Source organism: Zalophus californianus, chromosome 2, assembly GCF_009762305.2.
Source record: "Zalophus californianus isolate mZalCal1 chromosome 2, mZalCal1.pri.v2, whole genome shotgun sequence".
Lineage (NCBI taxonomy): Eukaryota > Metazoa > Chordata > Mammalia > Carnivora > Otariidae > Zalophus > Zalophus californianus.
This window is the reverse complement of record NC_045596.1, coordinates 91,443,241-91,461,376: the sequence shown is the minus strand read 5'-3', so window position 1 is coordinate 91,461,376 and position 18,136 is coordinate 91,443,241. Positions and strand designations below refer to the sequence as shown.

Here is an 18,136-nt window from a genome sequence, read left to right as displayed (position 1 = left end):
TAAATACCCAGTAGTGCAATTGATGGGTTGTAGGGTAGCTCTATTTTCAACTTTTTGAGGGAACTCTATACTGTTTTCCAGAGTGGCTGCCCCAGCTTGAATTCCCACCAACAGTGTAGGAGGGTGGGGAACTCTTTTTTAAAATAAAAATTAGAGTGGACACCTAATATATATAATATATAATACAATATAATATATAAATTACATGGAAGTGGATAAACTCTGGATAAAATCAGAGGGCTTTAAACACTTAAGCATTAACCCAGCATCCGTATAATTTTCCCTCACCCCTTTACCCCATCCTACCCTTTTCCAGCCATAACGTTCTTAAAAGAACTCCAGGGACTTTGGAGAAAGCTGTTGAAAAACTAGTAGCGTATGGAAAGAGAGGAGTGCTTCCCCAAATCTAGTTGATCATTTGTCTTCTCAAGGGAGCTTGTTCAGGCATACAGGACTCATTCCAGACCTACTAATCAGAATGTCTAGGGTCATAGTAGAGGCTTGGGCATCTATATCCCTAATGAACAGTCCTGGCCATTTTTATGCTAAGGCAAGTTTGGAAAGTGCTGCTCTGGAAGCTGTCATAGAGCGGTGGTTCTCAAACTTCAATGGGCAGAATCATGAGTGTACTTCTTTTAAAAAGCTAATTGTAGAGCCCCATCCCAGAAAATCTAATTCACTACCATGGGGTGGAGTGCAGGAATCTGGATTAACATTTCCTTACTTGCAGAAACATGCCTTAGACACTGTATAACTATAGCCAAGGGAGGTCCGATCCTGAGATCAGGTACCAGGTAAGGTTATAAAGCCATGGAGGAGCCAAGAAGGGAGCTGAAGTCTCCTGACTCACAGTTCAAGACTCCTTGCCCATCACCCCTCTCTGTGGCCCATTCATTTTTATCCCCTGAACAGAGACTACCCACATGTCATACGTTCTCCACTTTTACTTCATCAGGAATCCCTTATGAGATCACATTTCACATTACTTCTTCAGACACACCAAGCTACATGGAGACACAGAACTGAGAAACAGTAAAAAACCCTTTGGACAATTAGGAAATGTATTACTTTCAGAGGCACTCTATGGATTATCCGTTTTCCCCTCTCTCCTGATAATGCCGCCATAAACATAATGGCTTCTGTGTGGTATCTTGCTTTTCGTATTATGAGAAAAGAATAGAGAGTTTATAAATTCATTAAGTCTCAGGTCAGAGGTGAAGTGGCTCTTAAAGAGAGATCATTGGCGTGCATATTATTTATTTTTTTCTGAGAAAGGGAAATCTGGAAAAGAAAATTCTCCATCAATGCCAATGGGGACTTTTAGGCCCACTATGATTAGTCATGAAGTTCATACCTACCAAAATGATGGGCAAAACTTTTTGTTACATTGGGATTCTGCTACATAAGATAGTTAAGTCATCTTTACTACAAAGATCTTTTACAAATATTTTTTCCCAGATACAAGGAGTGGTAACAATAAAAATGTGCAATCAAAACCAATATGAAAAAAAGAAGGAAAATACCAAATGTTGGTGGAGGAAATGGAGCTCTCATGCATTGCAGGTGGGAGTATAAATTGGTACAAACATGCTGTAAAACTATACAATTAGTTTTAAACATATGCTCACCTTATGGTACACAAATTCTGCTTTAGAAATATACCCCATGGAAATGCATATATGTGTTTACCGAAATACATGAGTAAGATATTCATAGTAACACTATTCATAATAGACCCAATCTGGAAACTATCCAAATGTCCATCAATAGTAAAATGGATAAATATGCTGTCCTATCATTACATTAAGGGATACTATCAACAATGAGAATGAGTAACAACAACTACACACAATAAATTGGCTGAAACTTGTGAAAAGTGAGGGTAAGAAATCTGACATGAATGAATACATACATTATGACTCCATTTACATTAAATTCAAGAATAGTCAAGGGCGCCTGGGTGGCTCAGTCGGTTAAGCGTCTGCCTTCGGCTCAGGTCATGGTCCCAGGGTCCTGGGATTGAGCCCCACATCGGACTTCCTGCTCGGCGGAGAGCCTGCTTCTCCCTTCCCCTCTGCTGCTCCCCTGTGTGGGTGCTTTCTGTCGAATAAATAAATAATATCTTAAAAAGAAAGAATAGTCAAAACTAACCTATAGTGTTCAAAGGCATGATAGGGATTACCTTTGGGGAGATAGTGCCTGCCAGGGGAGGATAAGGAGGTTTCTGGGTACTGGTAATGTTCTGTTTCTTGATCTGGGTGCTGGCTACATGGGCCTTTGGCTTGTGAAAATTCAAGGTGTTGTGTATTTATAAGTTATGCCTTTTTGTGTATGTATATCACACTTTGATAAGTAACTTTATAGGCGGATGATATACATATACTGTGCGTTACAAGCGAAAGTCTTATAAATGTGTTACTGAGATACTTAGTCCTACACAATTAAGGTTGATATGGGCCCTGATTCCATCTGAATGCCTGCCTTGTTTCTGGATGATCAGTTGGGATGTACATCCATATTTATAATTGCAGAAGGTGGGCTTAGAATCAGATAGACTGGTATAAATCCCTGTTGCATCTCTTCTTAGGTTTGTGATCCAGAGGAAGTTAGGATATTTAAACCTTAGCTCTCTCGCGTGTAAACTGGAGATAATACCACCAACCCTCTAGCATTATTGAGAGGGTTTATTGAAATTATCAAAGTATTTAGTATATGCCTGACACATAATAGGTGTTCAAAACTATAGTTATTTTGACAAGGAGATGCTTATGGAAGTATTTCTGTTTACCTGCTAATCTCTGCCCTGGATAAATACATTTACCTCAATTAGACATCCCTTACTTGAGGAAGGGCTCTTCTTGATGATCCCATACTGATATTCAACATTCTGACCTCCAGGCGGTTCTCAACTCTTATGTATTTTTGCACTTAGGTGGAAAAACTCTGTTTTTGTCTCTGAGCTTTTTTTCTCCTTTTCACTTTAGTTGTCTTTGCATTTACATTTTAAAAAATGTTTACAGTGCTAATTTTTTGCTTGGAGCCATCACTAATGAAATTACCGTTCCCCGGGACTCAAACACCCTCTCCCTGATGGTGTCCGCTTACCTAATGCTTCATAAACAACCTGTTGCCCCTGAAGAGAAAGAGCCTGAATTGCCCACCCCAGGGAACCACCCCTCACTCCAGAGTCTGGTCCTGGCTGCGTATTTGTTTAACCTGCTTCGCCTCAAATACTGTGTGCATTTCTGCCATCACCTAAATGACCTTTCTTATTTTTTTTTCACTTTTCATTGGTATTTTTAAAGTGCTTTTCAAACATTCACTGCCAAACCTCCCAGCAGTCAATAAAACAGGTCAATGTTATTAGCCCCATTTTACAGATGAGGTTAAGAGAGTTCCCAGAGGTCACAAGTGAGTTAGTGGGAAAGGAGCTAGCAATTGACATATTCTTGGATCCAGGGTTTTATGCATTCAGGATCCAGGGCTATCAGGAGAATGTTGTTCACTGCTCGGTGGGGTGGGGGGGGGGAAGCAGAATGGCCGAGGGTAAAACTTGACAGAACAGGAAGCTTTTCCTGAACACTTTTTGTTATAATGGCATTTGCAGTATTAAATTTCTAAGAAAAGTCTTATTTTTTTCAAAGATTTTATTTATTTATTTATTTGAGAGAGACAGCCAGACAGAGCATGAGCAGGCAGGAGGAGGCAGAGGGAGAGGGAGAAGCAGACTCCCCGCTGAGCAGGGAGCCCGATGCAGGACTCGATCCCAGCACTTTGGGATCATGACCTGAGCCGAAGGCAAATGTTCAACTGACTGAACCACCCAGTTACCCAGACAAGTCCTATTTTTATGATGTTCTACTACCTGTAGTTTTACAACTGAAATACCTACCAATCTGCCTATCTATCCATCAGCTAGCTAGCTATCCCCTTCCTCTCTCTCTCTCCCTCTAATATTTCAATCACTTTTGCTTTTTTCAATCACTTTTAAATTACAGATTACTCATTCAATATCATCTCAGCATTCCTAAGAACAAGTTGTAGGAAATTCTTTTCATATCTAGAGGGATAGCGTAAGTAATGAAGACTACTTGTTCTGAGCGACTAGGAGATTTTACTAAAAGGTCTGTGAAAGGGAAGGAGAGACTGGAAAAACAGCTCAGCTCTTCCCATCCTCCTGGGGGTGGCAGTTTCAAAGAGCATCTCTCGCTCCTCTTTCTACCCCAATTCAAGGTCACTGGGGACACCTGAGTTACAGGGAATGGGATTACTCTATGACGAGGCACAGGGAGACTATTGCTTGTTATTGCGATTTTTTTTCTAAACTAATAGTTGTGTGTTTCATTTAGTTACGTGCCGATTTAAAAGATGCTCGGTTGAGTACAGTGATTTCAAGCATTGCAGATTGAATGGAAGATGATGAACACAGAGTGACAAGTAATCTAATGTCCTTTCTTGAAGCTGCTTTAGATAACCACAGGAATAATACAAGTTTCAAAATCTTTGTCTGACATTTTATCCTCCAAATGTGCAAGTTAATTAATTAGTTAATTAAGTGTGAGGTAATAATGTCATAATCTGATGACAAAGCTCTAGGAAACCCAGCATGTAATGTAATGGTAGATTATATTTCTATGTAAAATAAGATAAACGATGTGTGTGTTTGGTGTGTGAGGGGTAGGTGATGGAAAGTGAGAAAGGAAGAAGATGGTCATTTATCTGAAAGAGGCAAATTATTTAAATTATTTTTGAGCTAATATCAAATGTGAAGCAATGGCAGTATAAGGCTCCCTAAGAAACAAGATTTAAAGTGGATTTCTAGATATGAAGATATGTAAAAATAAACAAATAACATGCCCACAATTTATTTGCTAAATTTGTATACAAATAGAGTTGTGGACTCAGTACGATACTGTGAAAGCGTATTGGAAGGAACACACATAAATAACACACTAATATTAACAGTTACATATCTTAACTACATATACATTAGTGCCAGATAACTAAAAATATAAATAAAATAAGTCTCTTTTCAACATATCCCCATTAAAACACTATCACGTTTCTTTAAATGTTAAAATTTAATATTTGTGTTTCATAAGATTAGGGGAAAGTAGTTTCTCAGCTTGTAACTTTTTCATAAAAACTGAAATTTTGTAAGATATGTACTTAAAGAAAACTTTCTGAAGATTTTTTAACTTGTAATTCAACAACAGTTGGAAGGTTTGCTTTGGGCTTAATCTAGGCCAGGATAAGCCATGCTAACTCTTCCATCATATGTTTCCAGCTCTAATAAAATGACTTCTTTTTCATTCAGAAGTCTTACTGCTTATATGGAGTCCTTTTCTATTTATACTATGACAGAAGCGATTAATTTTACCTGGGTACTCTCACCTCAGTGAATCCTCTTAGTTTATTCATTCTAATTTTTGTAGAGGCACAAAATATTCTATGAATTGATGTCAATAGGCTGTTTCTCTTTGACAGCATGAAAGGGTAGGGGGAAATCCCTATCAAAAATTAAGTGATCTGCAAGGAAAACTTTTGGGAAACCAAACGAGATTTTCCTTGCTATTTTGTCTTTTTTATATTAGTTTCTAGTCATGTCAAATTTGTTTTCTGATTTCTCTAGATTTAGGTGGTTCTTTTTATTACTTTTTTTAAAACTTAAATTCAAAATTTAAATCATTAGTTTCAGGTGTAATGTTCAATGATTTATTGGTTGTGTATAACACCCACTGTTCATCACATCACGTGCCCTCCTTAATGTCCATCACCAATTACCCCATCCTCCCACCCTTCTCCCCTCCAGCATCCCTCAGTTTGTTTCCTGTAGTTAGGAATCTCTCATGGTTTTTCTCCCTCTCTGATGACTTCCCATTCAGTTTTCCCTCCCTTCCCTTATGATCCTCTGTGTTGTTTCTTATATTCCATATTTTAAAACAAAATTCTATTATCACCCCTTTATGTGGAATTGCTCTTATCATTATATATTAAAATATAGATATTTCCTAATATCTATCTTCAAGACTTGCTGAAAATGACCACCATTTCTAATAATATGAAAGTTATACAGTTATAATTAAAACTTTGCCTTCTTCTGAGGTTTAGGCGCTAAGAACTAAAAATATTAAAAAATGTGAGTTACCAGGGCCTACCCTTGAAGCCCCAGGCAGTTATTCAACTATGACAAACCAGAGAGACATAGATGGTAATGTTTAGAGTGGCCTTTCAGGAAACCGAACTGGCACGGGAACTAATTGGTATGTGGACAGCTGCACATGCAGGTGAAGATTCAGAATTCCATGAAGAAATTGTCTGTGTTAGTTTGCCAGGGCTGCCATAACAAAGTGCTACAAACTGGGTGGCTTAAAACAACAGAAATGTACTGTCTTACTGTTCTGGAGGCTAGAAGTCAGATAACAAGGTGTTGTCAGGGTCATGCTCCCTCTGAAACCTGTAGGGACATTCTTCCTTGCCTCTTTCTAGACTTTGGTGGTTTTCTGGCCATCTTTGGCATTCTATAGCCTGTAGATGCATCACTTCAATCCTTGGACTTCACATGGTACTCTTCCTGTCTATTTTGACATAATATTCCTTCTGTGTGTATCTATATCCAAATTTCCCCTTTTAAGGACACCGCCATATTTAGATTAGGGCTCACCTTAATGTCCTCACTTCAACTTAATTACCTCTATAAAGACCCTCTTTCCAAATAAGTTCATGTTCCGAGGTACTGAGTATTAGGACTTCCATATATCATTTCAGAAGGACATGGTTTAGCCTATAAAACTCATAAAAGGAGTCCTGGGGAAACATGAGAGCCATGGTTCAACATGTAGTTGTAGAAGCAAGATTTTGAGAGCTGAGCGAAGAGAAACAGCTTGCAGAAATGTTTTGTGGAATAAGTATTCCCAGAGGGGAAGCAAGTTTTTAAAGACACACACCAGGGCACAATCCTCTCATTTCAGTGAGCAGTACTATTATGGCACAATAAATATGACCACAAGTCCTTGGCAGCTTCTCCTGACAAGAGGTAGAGTTCATTTTCCTGACACTTGAATCTGGGTTGGGCTTATCAATGGATTCTCAATAGGCTGCAGGGGAAATAACATTGTCTGAGTTCCAGAGCTTAAACCTCAAGAGACCTTCAAACATTTACCTTCTTTTTCTTGGAAATTGCCCTGAAACCGCCATGGAAGGAAGTCATTCCAGCTTTTTAGAGGATGAACAGACATATCGAGAAGAACGGAGGCATCTTATGTGATAGAACCAACTGCCAAACATGAGTGAAGCCATCTTGAACCTTTCTGCACAAGCAGCCTGCAACTAAATATAATCACATGGATAACTGCAAGAGAAACTAACAGAGAAACCACCCAGTAACCCACAGATTCATGAGAAATAATACATCTTTATTATTTAAGCTAGTAAACTTTGGTACAATTTATTACACAGCAATTGTTAACTGATATAGAAATGTTTACTGAAAGAGGGGTGTACTATATGTTAACTAACTGGAATTTAAATAAAAACTTTTAAAAAAGACCAAAAAAAAAAAAAAGAGAGAGAGAGAGAGAGAGAAGATCCTCAAACATGTGGCACTGGCTCATGAGCAGCAGTAGCAGTTGGAAAGATGGAAAAAATCTGTGAAGTGGGAAAATAGAAAAAGGACTATTGGAAACTGGAGAAAGAGTGACTTGTGTTATATAGTACAGAACAATTGAAAAATTGTCACCTGTGGTAATTTGGAAGACAAGCAGTATACCTAATAAATTTCTGGTTCATTCTTCATTTCACAAGCCAGGACGTCTTTATATGGAATCTTGAAAGTGGCAATTGGATCGTCTTAGCTGAATAGGGTAAGATGCAGGAAGAAACAGATGAGCTAAAGGAAAACTTGTTCAGTGTGCAAAAAAAATTTAGGGAAAATATAGAAGGCCCCGGGACCTATGGAGCTTGAAAATAAGTCTTTCAGACCCTGCCTCCCCAGCTGGTAAAAATTCTTAAAGGAAAATAATGCTTGGGAGCAAAAATCAAATCAAGGGTGTGTTGAGAGCTGAGCTACCAGAATATCAAATAAGACAATAAGCCAAAACTTGGTTCAACATCCGCAAATCAATCAGTGTGATACAATACATTAATAAAAGAAAGAACAAGAACCATATGATCCTCTCAATAGATGCAGAAAAAGCACAGCATCCTTTCTTGATTAAAACTCTTCACAGTGTAGGGATAAAGGGTCCATACCTCAATATCATAAAAGCCATCTATGAAAAACCCACAGCAAATATCATACTCAATGAGGAAAAACAGAGCTTTTCCCCTAAGGTCAGGAACACAGCAGGGATGTCCACTATGACCACTGCTGCTCCATATAGTACTAGAAACCCTAGCCTCAGCAATCAGACAACAAAAAGAAATAAAAGGCATCTGAATCAGCAAAGAAAAAGTCAAACTCTCACTTTTTGCAGATTATGTGATACTTTATGTGGAAAACCCAAAAGACTCTACCCCAAACTGCTAGAACTCATACAGGAATTCAGCAAAATGGCAGGATATAAAATCAATGCAAAGAAATCAGTAGCATTTCTATACACCAACAACAAGACAGAAGAAAGAGAAATTAAGGGGACAATCCTATTTACAATTGCACCCAAAATCATAAGATACCTAGGAATAAATCTAACCACAGAGGCAAAGGATCTGTACTCGGAAAACTATAGAGGACTCATGAAAGAAATTGAGGAAGACACAAAGAAATGGAAAAATATTTTATGTTCATGGATTGGAAGAACAAATATTGTGAAAATGTCTATGCTCCCTAGAGCACTCCACACATTTAACACAATCCCTATCAAAATACCACCCACTTTTTTCAAAGAAATGGAACAAATAATACTAAAATTTGTATGGAACCAGAAAAGACCCTGAATAGCCAAAGGAATGTTGAAAAAGAAAAGCAAAGCTGGTGGCATCACATTTCTGGACTTCAAGCTCTATTACAAAGCTGTCATCATCAAGACAGTATGGTACTGGCACAAAAACAGACACATAGATCAGTGGAACAGAATAGAGAGCCCAGAAATGGACCCTCAACTCTATGGTCAACTCATCTTTGACAAAGCAGGAAAGAATGTCCAATGGATAAAAGACAGTCTCTTCAACAAATGGTGTTGGGAAAATTGGACAGCCACATGCAGAAGAATGAAACTGGACCATTTCCTTACACCACACACAAAAACAGACTCAAAATGGATGAAAGACCTAAATATAGACAGGATCAAAATCCTTGAGAACACAGGCAGCAACCTCTTTCACCTCAGCCACAGCAACTTTTTCCTAGAAACATCACCGAAGGCAAGGGACGCAAAGGCAAAAATGAACTATCAGGACTTCATCAAGATAAAAAGCTTTTGCACAGCAAAGGAAACAGTCAAGAAAACCAAAAGACAACTGACAGAATGGGAGAAGATATTTGCAAACAACATATCAGATAAAGGACTAGTATCCAAAATCTATAAAGAACATATCAAACTCAATACCCAAAGAACAACTAATCCAATCAAGAAATGGGCAGAAGACATGAACAGACTTTTCTGCAAAGAAGACATCCAAATGGCCAATAGACGCATAAAAAAGTGCTCAACATCACTTAGCAACAGGGATATCCAAATCAAAACCTCAATGAGATACAACCTCACACCAGTCAGAATGTCTAAAATTAACAAGTCAGGAAATGACAGATGTTGGCGGGGATGTGGAGAAAGGAGAACCCTCCTACACTGTTGGTGGGAATGCAAGCTGGTGCAGCCACTCTGGAAAACAGTATGGAGGTTCCTCAAAAAGTTGAAGATAGGGGCGCCTGGGTGGCTCAGTTGGTTAAGCGACTGCCTTCGACTCAGGTCATGATCCTGGAGTCCCGGCATCGAGTCCCACATTGGGCTCCCTGCTCAGCAGGAAGTCTGCTTCTCCCTCTGACCCTTTCCCCTCTCATGCTCTCTCTCTACCTCATTCTCTCTCACAAATAAATAAATAAAATCTTAAAAAAAAAAAAGTCCTTAAAAAAAAAAAAGTTGAAGATAGAGGTACCCTAAGAACCAGCAATTGCACTACTGGGTATTTACCCCAAAGATACAAATGTAGTGATCTGAAGGGGCACATGCACCCCAAAGTTTATAGCAGCAATGTCCACAATAACCAAGCTGTGGAAAGAGCCTAGATGTTCATCAACAGATAAGTTGATAAAGAAGATGTGGTACACACACACACACACACACACACACACACACACACACACACACACACACAAAATGGAATATTATGCAGCCATCAAAAAATGAAATCTTGCCATTTGCAATGACATGGATGGAACTAGAGGGTATTATGTTAAGCGAAATAAGTCAATCAGAGAAACACAAGTATCATATGATCTCACTGATATGAGGAATTTGAGAAACAAGACAGAGGATCATAGCGGAAGGGAGGGAAAAATGAAACAAGATGAAACCAGAGAGGGAGACAAACCATAAGAGACTCTTTACCTCAAGAAACAAACTGAGTGTTGCTGGAGTGGAGGGGGATGGGATGGATGGGGGCTGGCTGATGGACATTAGGGAGGGTATGTACTATGGTGAGTGTTGTGAATTGTATAAGACTGATGAATCACAGACCTGTACCCCTGAAACAAATAATACATTTTATGTTAATAAAAAACATAAAAAAAAAGATAATAAGCCAAAACTAAAGGAACAGTCAAGACTTCTATCATTTACTATGGATCATATAAATAAGAAGCTAAACAAACAGAATAAAGTACCATCGACCTCAGTGTTCCAGTTTTCCAATATTCCCAATTTTTCCCATGGTGTGATTCTGGCTGAGGGTCAGGTGATTCTGGGAGGTGTAAGGGATCATCTCGCTGCCCAGGGAGCCCAGAGTAACACTTCTTGCTATTTATGAAACTGAGTGTGGAAGTGGAAAAGTACTGAGTGCTGAATTACAATAGAGAAAACTGCTTTCGAGATACTTCTCTCTCCCTAAAAATAAAGTCTCAGCAGAGATACCTGTGGAAGGAATGAGCTGAAGCTCCTGATAAAGAGGCCTCCTCCAAACAGAGGCATCTAGGCTAAGATGCAGATATGTGTAAGAGTGTGAGCAGCCAGGGGTCCCAGGTCCTTCCATGATGGCAACTCCCTTTAGAGACTGCAGTGTGATTGCTGTGCCCCAAGTCTAGTGTTGGGGGGCAGCTTTATCCTGTGAGGCCTGCCAGGTACAGTCTTTGTAATTGCCTGCAGTCAGGCTTACAAGATCACACATAGGTTTGGGGCCTATAGCCAGACTCCATGGGGTGTGGCTCTTTACTATTTTTATAACTTTTGTTAAAATCTCAGATGGTACCTGATAGACCTTCTCAGTGATAAGAATCTTAAGGACATTGTCACAGAGCAGCCTCACACAGAGCTCAAAGTAGAGTCAGGCCTCTCTCAAAAAGAATTATGGATGTGGCTTTTAGAACTTTTGGTGGAACCCCATCAGATCCATAGAAAATCCACAAAATTTTAATATAATGGTATAAAAAAATACTCTGAGTTTTAATTAAATGAGATTAAGGAAAAAATAACAAGAAACCTCTAGGTTCCCAACTTTCTATGAGAAGGAAGCAGTCAGAGAGCCACTCAGCTGCTAATACATATGCTTCTTGCCTAAAACCTAAGACCTCTTAGAGAACAGAGCCAAGTTCCACTCCCAGAAACAGAAACAGAGCCTGTCAAGGACTATTCCTTGCTCTCAGTCTGAGGGTGTCGCAGAGCCCAGACATGAAGAAAACTTGCAGCCCCACCTTCTCTCTCTCTCCCGGGCCACCGTCTTGAGACTGTCTTAAACAACAAATGTCTTTCATATCTGTACCTTGAAAAGTGGGCACCACCTTTATTTTACATCTGAGGAAACTGAGGTGTTAAATAATTGATGAATTATGTGAATAGCAAATGGTGAAGCTGAGATTCAAACACAAGTCTTTCTGGATCAAACAGGTGTCTCCTTTTACTTTTTTTTTCCTTTCATTTGTTATGACCTGCCCTTTTCTGGAAAAGGATTGTTATGGAATAAATACATTCATAAATGAAGTTATCATATATGATGTCTGACCATGCTTTTATTCTTATAATGTTAGGCATCCCTAGAATTAATCACAAAAGTGAATTCCTTGCTATAATGTCGCTTTATTGCAAAATTGATTGATAAAACATCTCCAAGGTTGTACCTAACTTTTGAGGAAATTTTACTAACGATGATTATATCAAAGTACTTTGTATCTATTAACTCATTTACTCCTCATATCAAACTTATAAAGAGGAGCTATATCTTTAATTTACAGATAAGGAACTTAAGCACAGAGAAGGTAAGCAATTTTCCAAAGCCATATAGCAAGAAAGTGGTAGAGACAGACCCTTTCCTGTGATTCACTATTCTATGTGGTCTCCAAAAATGTCACTTTGATAAATATTACCTCCACTTTAAAAAGAAGAAATCACTCTGAAAGTAAGATAAACATTTCCAGAAGTAGAAATGCTTAATAAATGACATCTTATTAAAAGAGTTGGAAATGTTTCAAAAGAGGGCTGGGAGATTCCTATTACCATATGTTGCTTATGAAGGTGGTAGAAACATGGATATACTAGTAAGACCAGAAGAAAACAGTAGGAGGTGACTTCCCCAGTTCTGATGGTTGCCAGTAACTGCTCAAGGCATATAATGAAAAAGTAGACAATCAGTTCAACCCTGTGTAATTTTTTTTTAAAGATTTTATTTATTTATTTGACAGAGAAAGACACAGCGAGAGAGAGAACACAAGCAGAGGGAGTGTGAGAGGGAGAAGCAAGCTTCCCGTGGAGCAGGGAGCCCGATGCGGGGCTTGATCCCAGGACCCTGGGATCATGACCTGAGCCGAAGGCAGACGCTTAACGACTGGCCACCCAGGCGCCCCAACCCTGTGTAATTGACAGTAGTCCTGCATGGGAAAGTTACTCACCCTGACTCTATAGAGAATCAAAGTTTCATTCTGATCTAATTTTTGCCATCAAGTAAGTGCACCACAATTTTCACCGTTTTCTGATTTACTTGTTCATATTTTTAAATATGATTGCATATATTTTGTTAAATTCTTTTAAGTCCTTTTTGAGACAAAAAGGAAAGTAAAAAAAACAATATCTAAGCAAAGATGATAGATAGATAATGGATGATAGAGATACACGTATCTCATCTAGCTGTAGAGATACTTTTTTCAGATTAAAAGGAAAAATAAAACAAAGGGATAACTTGAATTAAAAGTAGAAGACATAAATGGAAGAAAAATATCAGTACGGTTATAAAATGAAGCCAGGAAGGAGACCATTAAAAAAACTCCTATCATAAGGACTTGCTACTGGTAGGCTGCAAATCTGGCCCTAAGCTCTCTCGGTCAGTGGGAAAACAGAATCCTGATCAGTTACACAATTTACAAGGTACATAAGATAAAATCAGAACAGTTGTTAGGAGAAGCAAAATTATTGCTGTTACTAATATCCGACAGAAATGTTTCCCCATGGTCCTCATAAAACCAGTAGCATGTAATATACTGGCTTACATGTTCAACTGTGCTTTTAGAGTAGACACAAAGACAAGTTTCATAGTGCTGTTGGCATCACTCTTTCAGCAAAGGCAATTCTATAAGGTCAATACAATACTTCCAGGTAGGCAGCCATCCTCTGATCTGACCAAATCCAGGAGTAGATTTAAAGTGTCTGGGATAGGGGCGCCTGGGTGGCTCAGTCGTTAAGTGTCTGCCTTCGGCTCAGGTCATGATCCCAGGGTCCTGGGATTAAGCCCTGCATCGGGCTCCCCGCTCAGCGGGAAGCCTGCTTCTCCCACTCCCCCTGCTTGTGTTCGCTCTCTCACTGTGTCTCTGTCAAATTAAAAAAAAAAAAAAAAACTTTAAAAATAAATAAATAAATAAATAAATAAATAAATAAATAAATAAAATAAAGTGTCTGGGATAATGGGCAGATTCCATCTTTTAAGCAATCCTTTCTATATATTGTTTCTGTCTACAGATCTTTTGATAGATACTGGGAAGCAATGAGTTTGAAATTAACTTTTTGGCAAGCACTCAGAATTCAGATAATTTGTACCCGTGGTTAAATATGGACCTGGTCATTTTAACCAACAGTTTATCTGATACAGAGGATTTTCCATCTCTTAAAAAAAAAAAAAAAGCGGAGGGAGGGGGTGCCTGGATGGCTCACATGGTCAAGTGTCTGCTTTAGGCTCAGGTAATGATCTCCAGATCCTGGAATCGAGCCCCTCATCAGGCTCCCAGATCAGCAGGGTGTCTACTTCTCCTGCCTCTCCCCCTGCTTGTGCTCTCTCTGTCTCTCTCTCTCTTAAATGAAGAAATAAAATCTTAAAAAAAAAAAAAAAGGAAGGGGAGGAGGGGAGACCAGGGAAGGATCTATAACTGAATTAAAGACCAATTCTTCTGTGCTCAAAGATTAACTGATGGAGAACCCATAGCCTGTTCTAAAATTCTCAGGAAGTCTATTTAATACATAGACAACTGGGGTGATAAAATACTAGCCTGGACACTTGTTTTAGCTTATACAAGTGCTTTAACTTCCAGGTAATTTTAATAAAGCACCTGGACAATGATTAACTTTGAGCTCTCCTAATAAATAATATTTTGAATTTTTGCTCAATTTGAATTCTATCAAGAATAACAAGTTTTAGCTCTGGAAGGAAACTTAGAGATCACTTAATCAAATATGGAATTTAACAGATAATAAACTTGTATTCAGAAGAGGTAAAATCACTTTCACAAGATTGTATGTACCTGAAGAATGACAATGCAAGAGGGAAAATCCAGGTCTTTCTTCACATCATTCACTGACTGCTCTCAGTCTGCGGACACAAGGTCTCATAGCTTCAACAATTCCAAGGAAACCCTTTGCGCACTTCCTCTAGTCACATCTAGTCCATCACCATGAAAACTGGTCTTCCAGGAGAGAATGCTAGTCCTTTAATTCATATCTTTCCTCTTTTCCTTCTTTCCTAGTCTGGGTGTCATTCCATCTTAATTTAAGTTGATTTTCATGGCTTACTCATTACCTGGAGTAAACAGATCACTGCAATCACAATATAGCTATGAGTTCAATTACATGAAGAAATATGCTTATCTGATAAAATACTTGATTTGGTTAACAGAAGGAAAAAAATATTCCCTGACCTTCAGCTGACAACGTATTACAACAACATACCAAGTCAAGATGTGCAAGACAAAAAAAACCCACATTTGATTAGCTGCCATACTGCGGAGAGTACTTAAAGCTACAAGAGCTGCCAACTTCAAGCCACAGTGGCTCACCCTGTGTTTTCCTGTCGTCCTCTGGGTCTCTCCGTACCAAAAGCTACCATTTTGGCATCACTGTCACTTCACATGTTCAGTCTCTAAAGCTGTTTGTTGTTCCATTCTGCTCTATGTCTCCCCTAGGAACACCTTCATTTTAATATAAATAGAGCGTTTCATCATGCGATGGCATGGACTCATGGAAGGTAGGACTCTCAGTATTACCGGACACGCTGCATATAGATCTATTCCAAAAGACGTCTAAAAAAGCAAAAATTAAAAAAAAAACAAATTTAATAAAAGGGTATCAATATTATTTATCTAAATATAATGCAAGCCATAGGTCTGTAACAGCCAAGAATAAAAACTGAAGGCGAGGCTATAACATTTTGTGTTTGTGGCTATTGCCAGGAAGCGGCTACGGAACAGATCCTACAGCTCTCAGCCATGTCTTTAAAACTCAGATTACCTTCATTGCCTTCCCTGGAATGAGGGTCACTTTTGAAGCCCTGGTAATTGATTCTGGTAAATGGCACTCCTCTGCGTTTCAGACGGTTACAAATATTTTACGAGAGATGTTCTGAGACATAATAACGTTAAGTGTAAATCCTGGCTTGTCTCATTCATCTTGATTTTGAGGGGATGGGGTAGGAACGGTCACAAATTAAGGTGACCAGAGCAGTTTTTTCTTGTAGGCCTGGCCTCCATAAGACTTCCTGGTGGTCTCAGGAGCCTTCCTGTAGCTCCTGACAGTCTCTTGGGCTAGTGTCTTTCATTGTTATTCCCCCTCTGCCTCCTAGTGCCCTGGCACAGGTTCAGGCCCAGCATCGGGCAGTCACCGAAGTGATGCTACCACCAGGACCCCGCAAGAATGACCGGTCACTGCCTTTGCCCTACCCACTGTCACTGATCCCCTCTCACATCATTCAGGAAGATGATTCTCTCCCTGACGTGGACTGACATATTTATTAGAATCCCCCAACATAAACCCACGGTCTCATTTCACACTTTACAGTATACATAGTATACACCTTCCCCCTGCAACAACAAACCATCCTTTTTTCCTACAGAGCAAAGGTGCAGCGGAAGATAGACATAAACAAACAAAAGAGGATAGATGGAACCATTTAGGAAGACAAGACCATCATACCTAACAGGATTCCTTTACACAAATCCTGAATCAGCACCTTGGAAGGTAGTCCAGGCAAGTACCTTAATTGTTTTCTACCTTAGAGGTGCCTTGAGATCTACCGGAAGCCTTTCTCCTTCCCTTACCACAGTTGGGTGTCTTATATTTCATTTTGTTTTTTGGTTAAAAAATATCAAATTCACTTTAAGTTCCCATATCCTTCTCTCTGTATCTCCCAATTGGAGTGCTGGTGGTGTGATAATACCACCAAAGTTTCCCAAGTTTGGCATATGGCTAGACTTCCTCCAGAAGTACTGAAGTGCTAGTTGTTATGTGTCAAACTAAATTATGTTTTGATTTTTAAAAATTTAATATCTCTATCGAAAACATTTATAATTTAATAGTATAATCACCATCTCCTAACACATATATACATACACTTAAAAATGATTTTGAGCTGTTGATTTTTAAATGGTGCTTCGCTGCTCATTTTGAAAATAAAAGTTAAAAAATATTTTTCTCTTTCCATTCTCTCTACCATCACATTTTATTTTATTTTACTTTTTAAAGATTTTATTTATTTATTGACAGAGAGAGAGTGTGAGAGAGAGCACAAGCAGGGGGAGCAGCAGAGGGAGAGGGAGAAGCAGGCTCTCCACTGAGCAGGGAGCCTCAATCCCAGGACCCTGGGATCATGACCTGAGCCGAAGGCAGACACTTACCCGACTGAGCCACCCAGGCGCCCCTACCATAACATTTTAAATCAAAGGAAAAGACATAAAATGTATCTTATATCCTTCTTTACTTAATCTATACTTTAAGTCAGTAGAAAAGGTTAGGGAGAAAGCAATATGAAGTTGAGTTTTGTTTAAAAGATATTAACAAAGTCCAAAGTGATAGAGCAAAAGACGGGCAATGGTTATTATTTACTGAATGCTGATGCTATTCCAAAATTATTTCATTTAATTTTTACCTAAATCCTTCTGAAGAAACTTTGTGTTCTGCTAGACTTAGATCACATAACTGGTCATTGGAGGAGCAGTGTACAAATCCAGATTCTATAATTCTATAGCTTCTGCTTTTTCTACGAAATTGCCCTTACTCCCACAAAAGAAATGAATCATAACTTGTTTTCCTTAAACATTTTTTTTAAGTTGAAGAGTAAAGCCTTGCATAGAATATTGTTTACTCTATATTATGTATTTTATAAGCTACCACTTCTTTTTCATCAGGAATAGATGCTTTTTACTCCAACTCCCTTTGAAGTTTCTGCTTTAAAATAGTTATCTTTCTAACCATCTTATAGCATTCTTATAAAGATATTATTTGAAATCACTGTGGTGTATGGGAAAACACAGACACGATATTTCCCAGCTACTCTCATCAAGAGGTAGGGGCCTTCTATCTGGGCGGGCCTGTGACTTACTTTGAACAACAGAAGGTGGCAGAATTGAGAATTCTCAAGCCTCGGCCTCAGAGGTCTTCAATCATGAGACCACATGCGGAAAGGGACCCAGACAAGAGGCAGCATCAATGCCTCAGATATGCTGGGGGGCCATTTTTGATGCTCTACAGATGAGCTGCCAAAAGGCTGCCGTCACATGACTGACTGTAGGCAAAACCAA

At 38.9% G+C, this 18,136-nt stretch overlaps 1 pseudogene; it reads left to right on the top strand.

Moving 5' to 3' along the window:
* LOC113925517 overlaps positions 1-15,966 on the top strand; it is a 34,711-nt pseudogene extending 18,745 nt beyond the window's left edge.
* Positions 15,967-18,136: the final 2,170 nt, after the last annotated feature.